Source organism: Mandrillus leucophaeus, unplaced genomic scaffold, assembly GCF_000951045.1.
Source record: "Mandrillus leucophaeus isolate KB7577 unplaced genomic scaffold, Mleu.le_1.0 Scaffold77, whole genome shotgun sequence".
NCBI classification, from domain to species: Eukaryota; Metazoa; Chordata; class Mammalia; order Primates; family Cercopithecidae; genus Mandrillus; species Mandrillus leucophaeus.
In genome coordinates this window covers 1,524,012-1,547,283 of record NW_012108363.1, presented here as the reverse complement: position 1 = coordinate 1,547,283, position 23,272 = coordinate 1,524,012, and the positions used below count along the sequence as shown (strand labels likewise).

The 23,272-nt window shown below is 35.9% G+C and overlaps 1 long non-coding RNA gene across 1 annotated transcript in view; it reads right to left on the bottom strand.

The window, feature by feature from the left end:
• Positions 1-1,550: 1,550 nt before the first annotated feature.
• The window catches only part of LOC105529501, a 93,190-nt gene continuing 71,468 nt past the window's right edge, over positions 1,551-23,272 (bottom strand). Inside the window, exons 2-3 of the long non-coding RNA XR_001004520.1 lie at positions 14,881-15,128; positions 1,551-2,129 (exon numbers count right to left, since the gene is read on the bottom strand). This is a non-coding gene — a long non-coding RNA (uncharacterized LOC105529501). The remainder of the gene's footprint in view (positions 2,130-14,880; positions 15,129-23,272) is intronic.

Genomic DNA, 23,272 nt, shown 5'->3' with positions numbered 1-23,272 from the left:
ATTAATGGATAAACAAAATGTTATTCAACAAAATTAGAAGGAGCAAAAGGTTGATACAAGCTACATGGATAAACTTCAAAAAACATAAGTGAAAGAAGTCAGACACAAAGACCACATATTATATAATTGTATTTACATTAAATGTCCTGAAATGTAGAGACAGCAGATTGTCATGTCTGATACTGGGGGTGGCAGTGGGAACTGGTTGGAATTGAGCATGAGGGATCTTTTTGGCACAATGGAAATGTGTTAAAATTGCACTGTGGTCATGGCTTCACAACTTTATTAATTTACTGAAAATTTTTGAGTTGTACATTTTAAGTAGGTGGCTTTTATACTGAGTAAGTTTTAATGCATTAAAGCTACAAAAATAATGATAGTTAATGTGAAGAACTGTTTTGAGGCATCACTGATACCAAATTTATGTAAAAGAATCAGGCATACTTCTTATCCTATAGTATATCTTGCAAAATTAGATTAACTATTAAGATAAGACCCCCAATTTTAGATTGCAACAAATAATTAAAATTGAGTCTGAGAAAAAAAAATCACCAATGGGCCAAACACAACACTTAATAAAATAGGGTAGGAATTTCTTATCTGTAAATCAGAGGTAGGGGTAAGGGTCAGTACGGATCCAAATATCTAAATAATCTAGTCAAAATATATGAGGCAGGTGACTTATTTAAAATATTTGTAGAAAGATTCAACCCACCTCTTTACACATTGTGTGCATACTTCCACACTTGAACAAAGATGTTCCCTGTAGGGAATAAGATAATACAGCACCTGAGTATCCTGGAAAGCCACAGACCAGTGGTTCTCAAACTTTAGCATGCATTAGAGTTGCCCAGAATGCCTTGTTGAAAGACAGATTGCTAAACCGTACCTATAGACTTTTTGTTTCAATAGGCCTGGGGTGGGGTAGTTCCCATAAATTTGCAAATTTTATTTCATTTTATTTTAATTATTTTTTTAAGACAGAGTCTCGCTCTATTGCCCAGGCTGGAGTGCAGTGGCACGATCTCGGTCACTCCAACCTCCACCTCCCAGGTTCAAGCGATTCTCCTGCCTCAGCCTCCTGAGTAGCTGAGACTACAGGCACATGCCACCTCATAAGTCCCCAGCTAATGCTGATGCTGTTGGGTCCACGAAATACCACTGAGAAATTTACACGTAATATCAACATTACCCACAGTCCATGTTTATGGATTAATTGGTTTTATTTTAGAATTTAAATTAACAATCCATGTGCTTGAGCAAAGAGGAAAAACAAGTTTTAAACAATAAAGTATGGCCTTATTAGAGAAAGCATATACATTTTATTAGTAATGACAAGGAATTTAAAGTTTTATTAAAATAAATCTATGAGATTTTTGTTTCATTCAGTATATAATTGGCAATTATAATAAATTCCACCCACAAATGGAAAAGTGAATACAAACACATAAAGAAATACAATTCAATAAGCCGGTTAAAACACAGACTTTTTTACACAGAATAATATTCAAATACTTTTGAAAATTACTTTGTCCTTTCAAGAGGAAACTCAATTTCAGACACTATAAGTGAGACTATATTTTCCTCTCTACATTACTGCATAGCTATTTGTAGGTCAGCCAGAAACATTTGCTCCCACTGTTTGTAGCTGTTATCTACTTTGTCTATTAGCTCTAGTGATTTGAGAGCAGGGAAATGTCCGTGAATAGTATGATTATTATAAATGTTTATAATCTTGAATGATGAAGAGTATAATTTATGCTTAGAATAATCTCATTTTAGCGGATGGCAAATGTGCAAACAATAAATACTGCCTAGATGTTTATAATATTCAAAGTTGAAAAACCATATTGTTGAATATAAATTTGAATTTCTGGCATCACAATTATCTCCAGGTAAGGAGTATAATAAGAGTCTCTTCATAGTATTCTTGAGTACGTCTCTTTAACAAAGCTATTCAAATACAAAAAGGTAAACACTTAAAATTGCTTTTTATGAATAATGGTGATTTTCTGTTCTCCAGTAGCCATATCTCTTCAGACTACCAGTGAGAGTTGGTAAATTGACATACGGAAACTGAATCCACATATTGGGAGGTCAGTTGTCCTCATCAATTCCCTTTATGGCCCCTGCAAAAATAGAAATAATAAAACATAATATACCAGAACTGTTTTCCAATTCAAACTGTTAAAGAAAGCTAAATATGGCATGAGAAGGACTCCGTTCTTCCATATTTGAGTCCTTGTGGATGAACTGTAACCTAGCTTAATAGACAAGATTGAAAACCTAATTTAGGAATAGGTATCTGTAACAATACCTGAGTTTTGGGCAATCCCAATGGCCATAGTTCAACCATTCATAGACTGTTAGGTGTTCAAACTGTGTTCAAATAAGGCAAATGTCAACCTGTAACCAGTCCACCTGTTTCTGTACCTCACTGCTGATTTCTGTACTTCATTTCCCTTTGTCTATAAATCTTCCACCATGTGACTGTGCTGGAGTCTCTGTGAATCTGCTGTGATTCTGGGGGCTGCCCGATTCACAGATCATTCATTTCTCAATTAAACTCCTTTAAATTTAGTTCGGATGAAGTTTTTCTTTTATCAAATCTTAGGTAATACTCATTAAAGAATCAAGAATGTACTTTGATTCAAAAGCTATTTTCTTGAGGAAGGCACTATATAAAGGTAAGATTGGGGGGTGAGGAACATGGGGAGATGTTGGTCAAAGGGAACAATCTTTAAGTATAAGATGAACACGTTCAGCGGATCTAATGAACAGCATAGGTAATTAATTTGATATGCGTCATTACACAAAGTATATCAAATCATCACATTGCCTACCTTAAATCTATACAATCTCTATTTTTTCAATTAAATATTTCAAAATTAATTTAAATAAAGTTTTGATATGTGGTCCAAAAAAGGGGTCTTTATTTCCTTAACAAATTTTAGCTAATGACCAGAAAGAAGTTAAATATTGATGTACAATTATATCTCTGAACTCCATGTATCCTAAATATAACTTGCTATCAGAAAATAAACTATTGTATGACAGGGATAACAATCACTATTAAAAGCTCACAATAATGTGTTGCTTTCTTAGTGTCAGGAATTACGCTACATATTATATATATATATTATTTAATTCTTATATTCCTATAAAGTAGGGATGACAAGCTGCATTTTATGGATGAGAAAACTGAGGCTTAAAAATGTTATAAAACTTGCCCATTGTTATGTAGATATAAAGTGTCAAACCAGGCTTAGAAACAGAATTGAAACTAGGTCATTTTTTATGAGCTTAAATGGATTGAAAAGGTTATCTAGATTAATTCTTTTATTTTATAAACAAAATAAGAAGCCACAATAGATAAGCCCCCAGCTAAAGACAGATTCAGGATTATAATATACTAATACACATTTCTCAAATTCTAACAAGAAATAAAAGTGTGAATTGGCTCCTTTACATTAAACTTTTCACTGTGCTGTCTTAATTATTACACTTTATAGACAGAGAGAGGAACGGGGTGGGGTGGGGGGGAAGAGAGAGAGAGATTTAACCCAAGATGTAACTTTCAGGCTATAGGTACTGTAATAAATTAATTCATTGAATAGATACATGTCATGAATTGCTTATGTGTCAGGAAATGTTTTAGACACTAGGAATACAAATATGATTATAATTTGGGCTCTGTCTCTCAGAATACCTCTCCCCTTAAGAAAACACAGGTAGCATAATAGGCCAAAGAAGGTTCTTTGGGACACATATGAGCAGAACTATAGTGGGTTGAATGGTAGCCCCTCAAAATATATGTCCATGTTCTAATCTCGTAACCTGCAATGTGACCTTATTTGGAAAAGGGATGTTTGCAGATGTAATGAAGTTGAGGATTTTGAGATGAGATCATCCTGAATTATCTGGCCCTAAATTAAATGGCAAACCCTTAAAAGTCATTATCAGAAGGAAGAGAAAGATAACAACAGACCGGAGACATCACACACAGAGGAGAAGGCCCTGAAGAGTGGAGTGATACAGCCATAGGAGATTCCTGATGCCACTAGAAGATGGAAGAAACAAGCAAGGCCCTTCCCATGGAGACTTCAGAGGGAGGCTTAACTGAGGGAGGCTTAACTTTTGACCAACACCTTACCTTTTGACCACTGGCCCCCAGAAAATTGAGAAAATAAATTTCTGTTGTTTTAAGCCAGGAAGTTGTGATAATTTGATACGACAGCCCTAAAAACAAATATAGGAACATATATGGATTTTCCTAGCCCTAGAAGAAAAGGTGTTCTAAGCAACAATTTTTGAAATAGATCTGTCATTAAGCTTCCTCTAATGTGGCAGTGACCTAAATAGCAACAGATATTTATGCTAAATGTCTGTATCAAGGAAGTTTCCTACAATAAGCAATTAAGATTTAAAACTTTGGGTCTGGCGTTGTGGCTCATGCCTGTAATCCCAGCATTTTGGGAGGCGGAGGTGGGCGGATCACTTGAGGTCAGGAGTTCAAGACCAGCCTTGCCAACATGGTGAAATCCCGCCTCTACTAAAATTCAAAAATTAGCCAGGTGTGGTGGCAGGCACCTGTAATCCCAGCTACTTGGGAGGGAGGCATAAGAATCGCTTGAACCTGGGTGGAGAATGTTGCAGTGAGCCAAGATCATGCCACTGCACTCCAGCCTGGGCAACAGAGTGAGACTCCGTCTCAAAATAAATAAATAAATAAATAAATAAATAAATAAATAAATAAATAAAAAACAACTTTGAATTTAAGAAATTTACTAATTATCTTATTTATTAAATAAGAGACTCTGAGTCTTGAAATACTAAAGTCTGTGACTATAAAACATGGTATATTTCTAAGATTTTCCCACTGTACTATATAATGGTTTAGCAATCTATTTAATGGTATTCAACAGTTCTTCCACATTTGGAACAAAATAATTAATTCTCACAAGTTTGAAAACATAAGGAAGTATTATTTATTAGAAGTTTAAACATTTAACAAGGGTGCAGCAGAAATAAAAGCACTATTTTCTTTATAAAACTGCATCTCACTGGGATAAAATATAATCTTTGGACCAAACTAGCACCATCATCATCCTACTCAACTTCATAATGTAATCATCATCCAAAAAGCCTGCATTTGCTAAAATACTAGGTCATGAATGGTGTTATATAAAAATACCAAAATACAAAAGTACTGTTTACTTGAAAGGAAAAAAGATGAAGGTTTAAAATGAACCCAAATGGATCATTTGTAAACATTTAAATACTAGGAATTAGAATCACTTATTTTCTGAATGAAAATTCAGGTTATGGAACTTGAGAAGTATACCCAGGCAAGTAACTTCACATCATAGATGAGGTCACTACATCACAGAGAAGTGAATTACCCAATTTGCACAGTCCACGGCAAAGGTGATGTCCGAAGTGTGATCTCAATTCTCTAGCCAATGCTATTTCCAAGATTCCTGCTTCACATGTTGATATCTAAAGAATGCATTACTATCAATGTTACCAAGACAAGCGAAGGATTTTTTGTAGGCGCTGGATTAGTGAGAAGAAGCAGCTTGAGATGGTCATTCTATTGTATGAACATCAATAAATTTCATATAATTATACTTCCCACACAAAGAGTAACCCAACTTAGATTTAATGATCACAAATTTTTTTGTTGGCTTAAAAAATATGTTGTCTGAATAAGTAATATATTCTAACAGGTGGCATTAAGATATTAGTAGATTCCTACCTCTATTCATTGAAAGCTTTTAGAAGGGTTTCGACTCAAAAGCCCTAGTCCTCCAATGCGCACCAGGCTATTATGAGATTATTTATTTAAACTGAACAGCTTGTCAAGTCGTACAGAGGCTTATAATTCTTTTATGCACTCTGGCAAAAGTAAAAGTTGCTATTCTAACAATAACCTTAACATTTAACCAAACTATACTTAAACTACACTTGTTAGATTATAAATATTACACTCATCCATAGACACGATTAGGCTATTTTCCTCATGTAAGGTGAGTTTACTAGAGCAGGTGGTAGGATGGACAGACTAAATTAAAAGAAATAAATTGCTCTTCCTTATTCTACTTATGTGTGGTGTTGAAAACAGTCAAACTCACAGAAGCAGAGGATAGAATGATGGTTGCCCGAGACTTGGTGTGAGGGTTGATGGAAATGAAGAATTGCTCCTCAATGGGTATAAAGTCTCTGTTTTGCAAGATTCATTCGTTCTAGAGACCTGCTGTACAACATAGTACCTGTAGATAACAACACAATATTGTACTCTGTAATATGTCTTAAAAGGATAGATCTCATGTAAAGTGTTCTTACAAAAACAATGCATGGAAATATTTTGGAGCTGATGAATATATTTAGTATCTTGGTTGTGGTGATGGTATCACTGGTATATGCATATGACCTAATTCATCAAGATGTGTATGTTAAATGTGTACAGTTTTATTTATTTATTTGTTTGTTTATTTATTTTGAGATGGAATTTGGCTCTTGTCCCACAGGCTGGAGTGCACTGATGTGATCTTGGCTCACTGCAACCTCCGCCTCCCAGGTTCAAGGGATTACCCTGCCCCCATCTCCCAAGTAGCTGGGATTACAGGCACATGCCACAATGTCTGGCTAAGTTTTGTATTTTTAGTAGAGACAAGGTTTCGCCACGTTGGCCAGGCTGGTCTCGAACTCCTGACCTCAAGTGATCTGCCTTCCTTGATCTCCTAAAGTGCTAGGATTACAGGCCTGAGCCACCACGCCCAGCCAAATGTATACAATTTTTGTATATCAGTTATACTTTAACAAAGCTAGAACAGAATAAATGCCTTTTTTTTTTCTTTTGGGTAAAGGGATGGTTTCCGGTAATAATTTGAAATAGACTGTGCAAACAGTTAAGTCTCATGTAACTAATACCTACTTTATTTTCTTCTCCCGTTATCTTTGCCAGTGAGTCGTTAGTCATGAGCTTGTGACATAATTTAGAAGATGAGGTGAAGGTGAAGTTTCCTTTTGGGCTATGGAAAAGATTTCTTATTTCCTTGAAGAGGCACAGAGGAAAAAGCAGGTTTTTTTCTCCTTGGATATGGTTGTGTAAGACTGTGTTTCCTAGAATTGCAGCAGCTATCTTGGGTCCCTGATAAGAAACTCACCTCCGGAGAAAACTGACAATGCAGATGTAGAAAGGGGTGATGGGAAGAACCTTAAGACCTTAATAACATAGATGATCTGCTGAATTAACCAACTGCATATCTCTTCTACTCCTGGGTTTCTTGTTGGGTAAGATAACATATGCCCTTATTATTTAAGCCATTTTGATGTAAAAGATTTTTGGTAAAGCCAAAAGCTTGATAAAAGATGTCCAGAAGCAGATTACTGGGGCAATCAAGCAAAAAGGCAACCTTACCTAACAGATGAATGCTTTTAACACCCTTTTCTACTGCCTAACCTATTCCAGGTGTCTCTCATTCTCTAGACTCAAGAGTCTCCCTCATGATTTTACATTAAGTTAGAGTTATTCATTGAAGATTATTTGCTTTTGTTTGATCAGGGCAGGATGTGTTTACAGCTGAAAATACAGAGATAATAAGTATTAAGTGTAAATGACTCCTGAAAAAAAATCATAAAGAAGCAGGTTTTTCCACTCCAATCAGACAATACAGAGAATGCCACCTAGTATTGCTATTTGCATAGCAATATTCAGGCGACAGTTTATTGTCTAAATAGTTCAGATTCTCACGATTCAGGAACTCTGGTTTTTTTTGTATTGGCAAACTGTTTTCTCCAATTATTATACACCCCAAACATTTTTAAATGATGTTTATATATATAGGTGGATATTTATTTTGACATACTGTAGAATTTATATTTGAAATTTACATTCATTTTTGCAATGAGCAAGTGACCTAGATTTCTTTTTTAACTTGTACGAATTCAGTGACTCAATCTTCACTCACATTTACCTTTACCTGCAGGGTCTTGTTTCACTAGTTTGATTGTAAGTTGAGAAACTGAGACAAGAAATTTTTATGGTTTCATAACGTGATTAAAAATTGTTTCAAGAACACTGTTTCTCATGTGAATTATGTAGAAGATGATGTTCCCTTTTGCAGAGATGGGTGGCATGAACGCCTCAGTATAGCCATAAATGTAGGTTTAGCCATAAAATACTAAACATTCACATCCAGCATTCCAGAATCAAGATACTTTATTACCTCAAAATTTTAGGTAGTTAATATGGTAGATAGTGTTGAAGAACTACTTGTTAACTTTCTTCAATACGGCCCAGTTGAATTAATAAAGTGACATTTTATTTGAAAGGTAAGCCGAATTCAGATATGATTATTCTTGCTTCTTTCGTATTATAATTTTATGTATTCCAATGGGAAATCGAGCTTTGTTTGAATGAGTAAAAATGAACTGAGGATTAAGCTATCTGTCTGGATAAGTGTTCAAATGCTTGGCAATAATGTAATGTGCTACACAGACCTCTTGTATCCTTGTGATCTTTATAGGGGATCCATATGGTCAAGTCTATTTTTTTCTAAGGATACTAAGACCTTTTGTTTTGTTTCACTCAACTGACATTTGCATGGATGGGACAATAGCATTGTGGGTAAAACATCTTGAAAGTTAAAATAAACCAAGACACTCAAACCCAAAATTATAGTAATCATTATGTTATTTACCACCCAGCCATCACAGGAAAACAAAAACAAAAACAAAAACAAAAGTCAGTTGTACTTAACAGTATAGGCGATAAAGAGGTAAAACTATTGATTTTATTGAATCTCAACCATTTAGTCCACAACTCCTTGGTGTTCTGTGTGATGAAATGGAAAGTATTGATAAAACACTTTTGCTGAAAGCTGAATGACTGTGTTATTTTAAGGAGAAGTTGTTAAATAATTGTATGAATTCTTATCTGGAGGCTTGTTTCACGGAATACTATCTTTACTTAAAAAACCACTGGCACTATCAAATTTGGGTATTGGCCAGACATTTTCTCCAAATGAATGAAGTCATCTGGTCACTTTGAAAAAACAATGAATAGTATTTTTTGCCAGTAATAGGATTTGAGCTTTCAAGTAAAGATTTATATAACTCAGTGACTGAAACAACATTTTCTAAATGACTAGTGAATAATTTTTTAAATGTGTTTGGGTAAAATATCCATTCATGTCTCAGATGGACTATTGGATTTTATTGTAACACAGTAAGAAAATTTTATAAATAGAATTTCAGCTTCTATATCAACACTATCCTTTAAGAAACAATCATTTGTCAAATTTTTATGTAATATCAGATAATATTCATGATTATCTTAAAATAATATTTAACTATTTCTCTACTTTCAGGTACATATTTATTTGAGACCAGCTTTTACTCATATACTCAAACCAAAACAATGTATTACAGCAGAATGAACAAGAATTAGATATAAGAATCTAGCTTTCTTCTATTAAGCTGGACATTAAGGAAATTTGCAAAAATATAAATCAATATCGCTCTTCTTACTTTTTTTGTAAAAATAATTTTCATTAAAATATTATTTATTTTTGTATTTAATCAGTTTATGTTTAAATAAAATGCATGTTTACCTTTTAAGTGTGTGTGTGTGTGTGTGTGTATGTGTGTGTGTGAGTGACAGAGTCTCACTCTGTTGCCTAGGCTGGATGGAGTGCAGTGTTGTGATATCTTGGCTTACTGCAACCTCTGCTGCCTGAGTTCAAGTGATTCTCCTGCCTCAGTCTCCCAAGTAGCTGGGATTACACGCGCGTGCCAGCACGCCTGACTACTTTTTGTATTTTTAGTAGAGATGGGGTTTCACCATGTTGGCCAAGCTGATCTTGAACTCTTGACCTCAGGTGATCACCCAGCTCAGCCTCCCAAAATTATCTTTCAATTTTTAAAACAGCAAATACTGACAGGTACAAAAAATATACAAAAGTCTTTGGGGTCCTCAATAATTTATTATACTGCAAAAGGGCCTTGAAAATAAAATATTTGAGAACTAGTGGTATAAGGTAACAAATACCAGTTACTTAGATTATATGTTGTATTAGAGACACGCCCAGTACAAAAATAGACTATGGGGACTCCAGAGGGGGAAAGATGGAAAAGGGGGTAAGAGTTTAAAAATTACCCATTGGGTACAATATCTAGTATTTGAGTGATGGATACACTAGAAGCCCAACTCCCACAATTATGCATGTAATGCCCATGTAACAAACAAGCACATGTACATCACTGCATGTAAAATAAAGTTCTAAAAAGACTGAAAAACAAAAAAAGATGAAAAACAAAAATGCTGAATACTGTCTCCAAAGTCTAAGAATGAGAAACTCTGTTTTCTTCCTTAGAATTTGCTACATGTTCCTATAGGTTTTATATAGGTTTTAAAGACATTGACCAGAAATTTTCTGGAGGTCTTTCATTCATGTCTTTGGCAGCAGGGTGAAAATAACTCCAGCAGCTATTACTTATTTACCTAATGCACTGCCAGACACTCGGGTAAGTACTTCATGTGCATGACCTCACTAACTCTTACAACTTTATGAGTTTAGAATTATTTAGGTTTGTTAGGAATTTTTTGAAAAAAGAAAAAGGCAGAATTATTTTATCAGTTTTCATGTATCTTATATGAGAGAGAGAGACAAAGAGAACATTTTTCTCTAACTGTCAGACACTGTCTTAAGCACTGGAAATGTCAAAGTGAACAAGACAATACAGGTTCCTGATCTCATAGACGTTACATTCCGGTGGTTTAGACAAATGATAGAAATGTAATTAAATCATTAAGATAAGTACAACGAATAAGATAAACCTATGTATAAATAGCACCTATGATGGTCAAGGATGATTTCGGTGGGAAATCAACATAAGTTCTGAGATATGAAAGCCAGCAACTGATAATATACATGAGCCGGAGAGAAAAGTAAGAGCAAAGGACCTGTGGCTGGGATACATTTGTTAAAATTCTAGAAGGGAAATGAAGTACACATAGCTGAAGTGTTGCGACTGAGATAGAGAATTGCAGGAGATGCTGGATATATACGCAGGGGCTATATGCTGGGGGGTGTTTTAGACCACAGCTGAAAGATTGAATTTAACGCTAAGTTTTATTAGAAGCCCTTATGCTAGTGACTAGGATGCTCTGCTGCTGTTTAAACATGAATTAAAAATTCATGTTCTTTCAACTCTGCCAATAACTGTAACAGCATAACTGTTTCAAAAGAGAGCCAGAAAAAAAAAAAAAAAAAGCTAGAGTTGATTTTAAAATACATAAGAATTGCTTTGTAGGAACAAAAATATTTGTACATCCCAGGTGGTTTTTAGAAGAAGGAAAGTAAAACCTATTTCTCTAAAGGGTAGGAGAAGTTGGAAAACCCAACAATGAGCCTAGTGAGTCAACCAAGTGAAATTTCATTTTTGGGAACCAAAACAGTATATCTTCTCTTTGGGTATGTATTCACATGTGAGTTTTAATCATTTCCTATTGATTGACTAATGCCTGGGGGGAAATGGAAAAAATGTGGAAAATTGCAAGTAAAAATTTGGAATTTGCTGTAAACTTGTAATGGATATATAAAGAAAAACTGCAACCCAAATATTAGAAAGGGCCAATTGAATGAGAAATAGATAAAGCTGATGCTGGGCTTGGAAAATTAGACAACCGTATGTTTTTTTAAAGTTTAAACAAATAGTATCAGTATTCTCCCACTCCCCAAGATAGGCTGAAAACTATAAATTCCAATACCTAAAACAGAGATTGCATAAAAATGAAATGAACTTTGTAAGGGGAATGTCAGAGAGTTGGCATACCAATTTTTTTACCAAGAAGCTTTAGCTGAACCCCCCAAAAAGGGAAAATTTTGTTTATAACAGATGAAGAAGATAGTCAAACCTCAGTAAATAGGTTTTGGCATTATAAGAGAGAAAACCCAGATTCACAGTTGATGAATACGTAAACACTCTATTATACACACTTTAAAGAGACAATGAATAAAAAATATTCTTCCATCACAGAGAGTAATTATCACTCCAAAATATATTTTCTAAATGTATTGACCCTTGAATTGAGGGAAAATGTATAAACACTCATATCTTTTAATGTTATGCTTGCTTTAATCTATCTCTATACTAAAGTAATAACTGAGGCACATTAAAAATAATTACTGTTTAAAATTTTAGAGATACATACTGTAGAAAAGAAATGGAAAAGAGTTAGAGTCACTTGAACAATTTGACCGTAAAGGCACAGGCTCTATTAAGAACCATTGGCAAGCTTCAGCTTTCTGGTGTGTTTTTGTTAAAAACAAAACAGAATCACTATTTCTAACTCAGGAGAAATTGTATGCACTCTGGTTTGTGGGCTTCCTTGGAATCAAAAGAAAAGCTGGCAACATTAGACCGACATTCTGCAATAAAATAGGGGCTACTTCCCCTTCCAGATTGGGCATGAATGTCTCTGCTCTTTACGGTTCTTTCCCAACACCCCTGATGAGCCCCAACACCCTTGTTGGGCCCCAACACCCAGCACCCAGGTCTGGCTTCATTCATTGATACAATCATTCTGAACCTTGCCGGCATTTGGAGCCCCTGAGTCTATAACGTTGGACAGATCTCAGTAGAAACTAAACACTTAGGATTTCTTATGCAGTGCCTTCTTCATATATCTGGATATTTGACTCTTTATCTTTCTTATACTTGAGGAAATAACTACACATGTATATATGTATGTATGTTTGTATGTATGTGTGTGTGTGTGTATTTGTCTCTCTCTCTCAGTACTTACAGCAGGAGAGAGAGAGGAAAAGAAACATCACTCACACATACTTATGTAGTTATCTCCTCAAATATTTAAATGTTCCCTTCTACACTCAGAACCTGGTGAAGACAGAGTAAAAAGCATAACAAAAACAGCAACCACGTCCTTTGGTGCAGAAAAATTACAAGCCCATAGGTGATCTTGATTTTAAATGAAACTTCTCAATAACTTCGTATGGTACGGATGACATAATTTTTTAAAATAAGGGACAATTTCTCTATCTTGGAATCCCTCAGCCTTTTGGTACCTGTTTGCTTTTGCTGTTGCCAAAGGCTATTGGGACACAGCAGAAATGACAGATTGTCTGGAGACCATAAGGCTGCTAGCAGCCCAAGGCAGTCCAGGCAACACCAGGGAGCAAACTTCTACAGACTGCCAGGCCCTGTGCTCTTTAATCAGGACTGCTAAATGATCCAGGTGGCATGAAGTTTGGGCACCTTAGAATAATGCAGAAAAAATAAGCGAATATTCCCTTCCCAACTGTTCCATTTTGCTCTTCTTCACTCAATATAAAATATTTTGGGGCAAAGGAGACCTGTTTTTAAGGAGGAGTCAATTATCCTCTGTTCATCTATAAGAATACAAAGTAATTACAAACCTAAGAAAAAGCAAAACAAAACAACAACAACAACACAAGAAGAACCTGTTTATTAGACACAGAAAAGGGCAGAAATAGCCACAGGGCTAAAGATTTCTAAAGGCACTTCAAATAGAACGTATGATTTTAACCTCTTATTGTACTTCAGATGATTGTTCCCTGCATGAACTAGGTCAAGTCTCTGGACTAATACTCGGCTCCCTCCGAATGCCTGCCTTAGGGGTACACTTCAGTCACCCCAATGTCTTTTGCAAACTCTAGAATTCCCATTTTAGGTTTATTTTTAATTCTTAATACCTCCATTAAATTGAAGGTTTATCTTTCCTTATCCCCCTTACTCTCTTCACTGGCAACCAGGCTTTCATTTGCCTAGCCTGGTACCCACAGTCTTATGTCCTATCTGCCCCTTACCACACCTGTCACTGGCTCTCAAGACTCTCTCTGGTCAAGTGGTTCACCAGAGAGATATGTATCAAACATAAAATGAACATCACATTAGAGGCAATGTTAATATGGCGTTGAGTCACTTTCAAACCAAGCTCTGATCAACAAGGACTATACTCTTAATAGCAACAAAATTTTACTAAAACCATAAGAAAGGGAGTGAATAGAAGGGACAGAATGCACTGGTCAGTTCAGAGGCGAATGCACCCTCATGAGCTTGAAAATCAAGAAAAAATGCTCCTCCATCTACCCCAAATGGACAGGTAAAGCTTGAATAAGCAGTCCAGAAGTAGTGAGTATCCTGGGATGGAGAACAAAAAGACAAAGGTGCCAATTTAGAATCTACTGGGACACATTGTGAGAACAATGAGGAAATGGTCTATTTAAGCCATTTTTTTCCAATAGGAGAGCAGTTGTGGAAACTAAGACCATGTTCTAAAATCACATGTCTTAATATATGCATTATTCCCATTCACAAAAAGATCTACTAAAGTGCAGTGCTTAGGAGTATGAATTGTACTTTAAAGAAACAAATTTGAAACGTCCACTGACATTAGCTATTTGTGTGAACAAGGTTAAATCCTATATCATGTCTATGCCTTATTTTCCTACTTTTTAGAATAGGAATTTATTATTTAGTTTCTAGACAGATTGGGTAAATTGAATGAGGTAATTCATGGAAAAATTAAATTAAATATCTTGCACATAGAATTATTCAATAATTATATCATTAATTACGCAATCATTTGATGTTTCTGAATCATCCATTTGGTTATATTTGCTGTGTTTGACACGAGTACTAGAAGTATGAGTAATATTGAGTTCCTGGACTCATCATCTCATCATCTGTGAAGAAAGAGAGAAGTTAACCAATAGTTTTAATACCACATCATATGTAATGTATTGAAGGTAAATACAAAAGGCCTCACCCTGATGCAGTGGAGTGAGTAACACCTGAGGCCAAAGGGTTTGCAGTGCTGAGGAGCAATACCTGATTCAGGACTAGGAGGTTAGATGGGTTTTCCACAACACGGAAGTAGGAGCTGACAAAACAGAAAGGATCTTCCAAGAAGAAGGAATCATAGGTACCAAGGTCTCCCAAATAGTTCAAATTGACTTAGCCAAATGGTTCACCTGGAGTACATCTGGCCAGGACAGGAGATAAGGTTGGAGAGTTTCCCAAGGACCTGACATTCGTTCAAGACTGGTTTAAGTAGTGACGGTGGAGGTTGTTACTTTCTGCGTGAAAATCACAAGAAAAAAAGAAGGAAGGCAAGTGACTTCATAGAGTCTGTTATGATGATTAAAAGCGTTGGCTTTGGAGAAAGGGAGACTTTGCATTTTAAACACGGTTGTTACCTTCATAGTTTCAGGTAAGTTAACTGGTGCAAATCTCATCTTCCTTATTTGTGAAATGGGGACATTTTCCTCATGGAATTACAATGGTGATTGAACAAGGTAATGTTAACAAAGCAATTAGCTCAGTGCCTGGCCTATAACACAGATTCTATATTTGCTAGCCCCACTTACCACTGATTATTTTATTAATGGAAAAGGCTTTGTTAGAGAAGTCACAATGAAAGGGGTGGCCCTTTATAACATGTGGCCCTACTCCTATAAACATAGCTGGTTTTACCAAAGCTTCAAAACTGACACAAAATTCTTTTAAGTAATTTGAAAGTTGAGTGGCTTAAACGTTATGCTTGAACTAAGATATCACAAAGGAAATATGAGGTAACACTTATTAGTTTCTCACTGTGTGTCAGGTATGTAGTTACTATGTTATCTAATTATCAACCATACTTTACAAATTTAAAAAGAGAAGAATTAAGTAAATTAGGCAAGTCATCATAAATAATCAGTAATTTATTAATTCAGTGTTTGATTTAAAAGGAAAATTTGAATTGCATTATGTAAGCTGAAAGCTCTTATCTAGAAAATCAGAAAAAAATGTAAATTTTAGTGTTGATTGATTAGTGGTGATCTTGGACAAGCTCTTTTACCCTCTCCAGCCCTTGACTTCCACATCTGTAAAGTGAATAGATATGTTTGAGGCATGCTAAAAATTTTAAGTTTCTATAATTTTATATTAGCTTTCTATAGATGTATCAGTCAAGCTGGCCTTTTCTACACCTTCTTGGGAAATTTCTGAAACAATTTAATTCAAAAAGCTACTAGAAGTTAATGCATTATCCCATCGTAGAATGAAAAATTCCTACCGTTCTTATTCGCACTTCTGACTTCTTTTCCCAGGCAGGCATTACAAATCAATCACCACACTCATTCATGCCAAGACTGGATGAGGCCTGATTATCCCAGTGAAGTCAGAAATGACAGATGAAGTGAAACTTATTTGTCAAGACATCTGCATAGTGATGAAAACCTAGCAAGGAAAAAAAAAAGAAAAAACTCTAGATTACACAAGAACCATTTTGAATACAAAGTTTGCTATGCTGAGGTCAAAATGCTCTCATTATTTTTTTTACAACTCCTTGAATTCTGCCTGCCATCAATGAAATCAAGCACCATGTAATTCCTACGGCCTTTCCAGTTATCTAGCCTAACATTAATACCTCTCATTTTGTTTAGTAACCAGAGGACGGGCTTCCTGCACCTTGATTATATTCAATTTGGAGCATGATTATATAATGTATAGAGTTAAATGAGTTTTTCTTACATTTATTCATTCGTTATTCAACAAATATTAGCTAATTTGTTTTTATAGATGAGGCAGTGATCTAGGCACTATAAATAAAATATGACGATGACAGACACAGATTCTACAGTTGAAGTTCCTTTTTCACAATACATAGGCAAAAACTGTAAAATGATATTAGCAGGTTATAGAAACACAGAGTAGGAGTGTATGAGGCATAAAGGAAGTCTTCCTGAAAAACATGAAGTTGAGTTCTAGAGGATGTTTAGTAATTAGAGAAATACAGATAAAAGCAATATGGTTCCATGATAAGGGGACATGAGGAACAAATGTCTAGAGCCAAATTAAAGGATGATAAATTAGTGAAGGAGGGAGAATTCAGTAAGTCTCAGGTACAAGGTGAAAAATGGTAAGAGATAAAGGTGAAGAACAATAAAGGGATCTATTAATAAATGTTGTTGGAAACAAACAAATTCAACTATGGATAACTTTTTAGAAATAAAATAATTTAAACTGACTGATGTGGTTTGACTATGGGCTGGGCCCAGGCCCCCCTTGCTATGTGCAGTCTAGTGACTTGGTGCTCTGCATCGCAGCTACTCTAGCAGGGGCTTAAAGGGGCCAAGATACAACTCAGGCCATGGTTCCAGAGGGTGCAAACCCCAATCCTTGGCAGCTTCTTCATGGTGTTGAGCCTGCAGGTGCATGGAAGTCAAGAATTGAATTCTAGGAACCTTCACCTGGATTTCAGAGGAGATACGGAAATGCTTGGATGTCCAGGTAGAAGTTTGCTGCAGGGAGGCACTCCTCATGGCAAACCTCTGCTATGGCAGTGAGGAAGGGAAATGTCAAGTTGCAGTCCTCACACAGAGTCCCTACTGGGGCACCTCCTAGTGGAGCTGTGAGAGAGGGCCACCATCCTCCAGACCCTAGAATGGTTGATCGACTGATAGCTTGCACCATGAACCTGGAAAAGCCGCAGACACTCAATACCAGCCTGTGAAAGGAGCCAGAAGGGAGGCTGTATCCTGCAAAGCCACATGGGTGGAGCCACCCAAGACTATGGGAACCCACCTCTTGCATCAGCGTGACTTGGATGTGAGACATGGAGTCAAATGAGATCATTTTGGAGCTCTAAGATTTGACTGCCCTGCTGGATTTCGGACTTGCATGGGGCCTGTACCCCTTTGTTTTGACCAATTTCTCCCATTTGGAATGGGTATATTTACCCAATGTCCGTACACTGATTGTATCTATGAAGTAACTGACTTCCTTCTGATTTTATAGGCTTATAGGCGGAAGGGACTTGCCTTGTATCAGATGAGACTTTGGATTGTGGACTCGAGTTAATGTTGAAATGAGTCAAGACTTTGGGGGACTGTTGGGAAGACATAATTGGTTTTTAAATGTGAGAACATGAGATTTGAGAAGGTCCAGAGGTGGATTGATATGGTTTGGCAGTGTCTCCATCTATATCTAATCTTGAATTGTAGCTCCCATAATTCTCATGTGTTGTGGGAGGGACCCAGTGTGAGGTAATTGAGTCATGGGACAGGTCTTTCCCATGCTGTTCTCATGATTATGAATAACTCTCATGTGATCTGATGGTTTTATAAAGGGGAGTTCCCCTGCACATGTCCTCTTGCCTGCCACCATGTAAGACTTTTTTTGCTTCCCCTTCAACCTCTGCCATGATTGTGAGGCCTCCCTAGCCACATGGAACTGTGAGTCAATTAAACTTCCTTTCTTTATAAATTACCCAGTCTTGGGTATGTCTTTCGTAGCAGCATCGGAACGGACTAATACACTGGCTAAACCACATAATTGAAATAGAAGCTCTGTAGTAAGATCACAAGAAATGTAGAAACAAAGCAGTTCCCAGAGATCTCAGTAGCAGAGATTCATGACATCTTCATTAGGGCACAGTCATGGCGTGGCATTGACTCGGTTCTGATCAACTTTAGTCCTTTTTGGCACTCTACTATGTATTCAATTCTTGGAAAAGATTGATTGATCTTGTTTGGTTCGTGTCCTCATTCTCTAGAGCAACACTGTTGCTGACAGTCCTAACAGAACATTATGAAACGGGAGAGGTAGTTTCTTCTGAAACAAATATGCATAGGTGCACTATGTAGGCAAAAGGAGCTGCAAAGGACAAAGAGCAACAGAGTCCAAACATGCATACCACATCATCATGAGAAATGTGGATGCGAAACTGAAGACAACAGAGTGACACTGGGCAATTCATACAGGAGAATGACATGAGCAGGTCTGCACTAAAGATAAACACAATGAGGTATGGATTGTAGGTGGATCATCCTGAAGGCCTAAAGTTATAAAAGAGAGAGATTGTGGATGGAGATCTGAACAAGATAGTAGTAGGAGGAACAGAGAGAAGAAAACTGGTTCAAGAGATATTAACCTGTAGAAGGAAAAGGGCAAGGAGAAGCCATATGTATTAGAGCAGCTAGCATATTTTCAGGAACAAAGCAATAACTCAGCAAATATCTATTGATATGACATAAACACAGAACACTATGTCTTAGAAGGTGCTTAGTAAATTTTGGCACTTTTAGACATTCTATGCATTATAACACCTGAATTTTTTCAAATTGCTCTTATTTTCTTTACATAATTCATAAAAATTTCTTTGCTCCCTCAATCTTCATAGTTGTATTGCCTAATTATAAGTAAGGATGTTTGCATTTTTAGGGAAAATGTAATTGTTTCATTTGAAGAAGAATCTTTAGGTGAGAATTAAATTGAACATTTAGAATAAATAGTTTCAAACATGCACATGTTGCTTAAAATGCAAGAAGATAGAAAACCTTGGTAGGTGGACATGTAAGAGTAACTCTAATAAAATCTTCCAAATTTTACATTTGTTGATGATGATAGCCTTTACGATGCTCAGATTTCAGCTTTTTCCTCTTCTACAACTGTGACAAATGCAGAAGTATTTTTCACCCATTTTGAGAAATCAAAACAATTTTCTTAGCACACGGAATTTCACAGTAATTAATTGGAAGATATGGAAGTTAAGAAGATTTGATATAATCTGATTTGTGTGAATTAAATCATTTTAGTTGTTAAGCTTGTGTAATGGCAGCCCCAATTTTAGATAATTCCTTGTTTCTGGAACAAAGTAAGATGAGCATGGAAAAAAAAAAAATCACCAAAATGTGTGAAACAAAACCAAAAGAAAAACATTGTAGAAAAAAAGATTGCTTTAGCGTACCAACCTGAGTAGGGTTTTGGGAGTTACAGATGAAAATCTATAGTCATCGCCCTATGCGCCACTGTTACAAAAGAAGAAAATGAGAAAGTAGAGTCAGGGCTCAGGAGAGTTGGAATTGAAATACAAATTAAATGTAATCATGGAGTGTATTACTACCTATGCACCTGCACAGCTCAAAAACCCATTTCAGCATAAACACAGCAACGGGCTGTTCCATCTGTAACAAGCTGACCTCAAAAGGGAAAATAAAATGATCTATTTTCACAATTGAAGCGTACTCTTGAGTAAAGAAATGTGATTTTAAGGGCATAGTTGGCACAGCGTTGCAATTCAAATGAACTGTTCGTTTGAAAGAATATCATTGATCAATCTCCTTTTATTTTCCTTCCTCTCCTATCCCCTTGTCTTTTTGAACACTGGAACTATAAGATCAAAAATTTGAATTTGAAGGAATAAAACATTAAAACAGAAATGATTCACAATTGATTGAAAATAAGTTTTCCAGTGATGATTTTAAGAACAGTGTATGTAATCATGTCCTATGCTCCAAAGTACAATTGCAATTATTTAGGAAAAAAAAAAAATCACCATTTTCCAGTTACAACACCTAAATGGATTTTAATATGAACTCACATGCCTTGTGTATACATGGAGTTAATAACTGGTGAGCATCAAGCACTAGAGAATGATTATTTCTTCCACCCTCCCAGGGAAGTCTGAGGATCCTGAAACTTATATATTACATTATGTAACATATATATTACATATAATACACACACATATGTGTATATATGTGCATGTATGTAGTCACATACATTCTAGATATATACAATAAAAAAGAAATTGTGGTGCAAAGGAATATTATTCAGACTTAAAAGATAAGAGGATACTTCCATTTGTGACAATATAGATGAACCTGGAGGACATTATGCAAAGTGAAATAAACCAAACACAGAAAGAAAAACACTGCATGACTTTATTTATATGTGGAATCTAAAAAATGATAAATACATAGAAATGGAGAGAGTAGAGAAGTAGTTATCAGTGTGAGGAGGAGAAAATGGGAAGAGGTAGGTCAACAGGTACAAATTGTAATTATGTAGGATGAACCTATCTGAAGACCCAATGTGCAACAAGAGAACTAAATTTCATATTATACTATATTCAAAAATACGTAAGTCAATAATAAAACATCAATTTATGTATATATAATACAGTAAATAATTGTGTGTACCTTATACAACTACTTCAGAAATATTCTAGCTAAAAAAATCAAAATAGCCCTATGCTTAAAAAAAGTGAAAAAAATATTTTCATATATAACTGTGATGGTTAATACTGAGTGTCAAGTTGATCGAGTTGAGGGATACAAAGTGTTAATCCTGGGTGTGTCTGTGTGGGTGTTGCCAAAAGAGATTAACATTTGGGTCAGTGGGCTGGAGAAGGCAGATCTGCCCTTAATCTGATATGCACAATCTAATCAACTTCCAGGAAATATAAAGCAGGCAGAAAAACCTGAAAAAGGAGAGAGACAGGCCTAGCTTCCCAGATTACATCTTTCTCCCATGCAGGATGTTTCCTGCCCTCGAACATTGGACTCCAAGTTCTTCAGTTTTGGGACTCAGACTGGCTCTCCTTGTTCCTCAGTTTGCAGACAGCCTGTTGTGGGACCTTGTAATCATGTAAATTAATACTTAATAAACTCCCATGTATATGTATATGATATGTATGTGATGTTCCTATATTTATATAAATGTTGGATTCATTGTTAAAAGACCAGATGGGTGTACAGGCTCCTGGACTACTATATATATATATATTATATATATCATATATATCATATCATATATATCATATCATATATATATCATATATATATGATCTATGTATATATCTTATTAGTTCTGTCCCTTTAAGAGAACCCTGACTAATAGAGTAACCATTTTCCACTAGTATTCCACTAGTATTTAGGCAGGCAGATACAGTATTCCACTAGTATTCCACTAGTATTTAGGCAGGTAAATACAGTAACCATTTTCTACTAGCACTCCACTAGTATTTAGGCAGGTAAATACAGTAACCATTTTCTACTAGTACTCCACTAGTATTTAGGCAAGTAGATTAGGATATGTACTAATTAGTAGCAACACTTAAACAAGTGCAATATTGCATTACTGAGAGAAAGCACCCTCATTGAAGGCATTGCTCTTTCTTTTTTTTAATTAAAATAAAGGAAAAAGAAATATGATTACTCGTATTCATGGGCTTTTTAGCAAGTTTGTTATATTTCTCACATTCTTGATATGTCTGTGATATAAAATATTTCCATTCCAACTGTACCTATATAGGTCACTCATTCATTCATTTGAACATGATTTTCAAGAGAAAGTATTCATTTAAATACTTCTTTGTCAGAAATATATCATCCTCATTGTCTTGAGAAACTGACCTTTTACAGGTCACCTAAAAATATGAAATTCTGTTTTACATGTGTAACTGAGTATTCAGGAAAAGCTTGGAAGTGAGTTCACTGGAGAGGTAAGTGAACACAAACCTTCATTTGTCTTGTGAGTATCTCCCTAGTGAACTTTAACTTGGCTTCTAATACAGCATAGTCACCGATGGCCATTACATTCAGCTTTTGACTTCTACGACCGGAGTGTGATTGCTAGTAATTATTCAGACTCGTGATCAGTGCAAGTAGTTTAGTTTATTTCTCCCCAGTACCAGCATGCCTACTGGTTGGTTTGACCTCTTTCACTCTGATCCCTGGAAGTGCTTCCCACATTGGTGGGTTCAAGCACATTGCTACAAGCTACCTAAATTCTTAAAGCCTGCCAATGGCCTGCAGTTAAAGCGTTACCACACGCTAAAATGGTAAAAATAAATAATCATTCTTACATGTGGGATTTAAAGCTTCTGCAGGTGCTATATAATGCATCTCCTGTTTTAATGGCCTTGGAAATAAGGCATGGAATTGTCTGGATTTAAGATAGAAAAATCCAGTGAGGTGCTGCTGCCATCACCATACTGACTGACAGCCTGCTGTATTGACCACTCAGTAAAATGGGCTGAACTGACAGCAATGTGCTGGCCACAGAAGATGCTGTTCCTACAGCTGGATTCCTTGTTAAAAGACCAGATGATCATACAGGCTCCTGGACTACCCAGATTTGTATTGTTTAAGGAATGACCATATGTGTTGACTAACTATGGGAACAGATCCAAATATTTAGCAACAAGCTGATCGTATTGTCACACATGTACCTGCCCAAAGAGGGTTCCACATATAGAGGAAAAATCCTTTCTGCCAACAAAACCTGTGCATTCAGTTACATTTCCCTGGGATTGTGAAAGTCTGGAGACTCTTATACATCCTAATAGTCCTCCTCCTCCTCCTTTCTTCTTCTTCTTCTTCTTCTTCTTCTTCTTCTTCTTCTTCTTCTTCTTCTTCTTCTTCTTCTTCTTCTTCTTCTTCTTCTTCTTCTT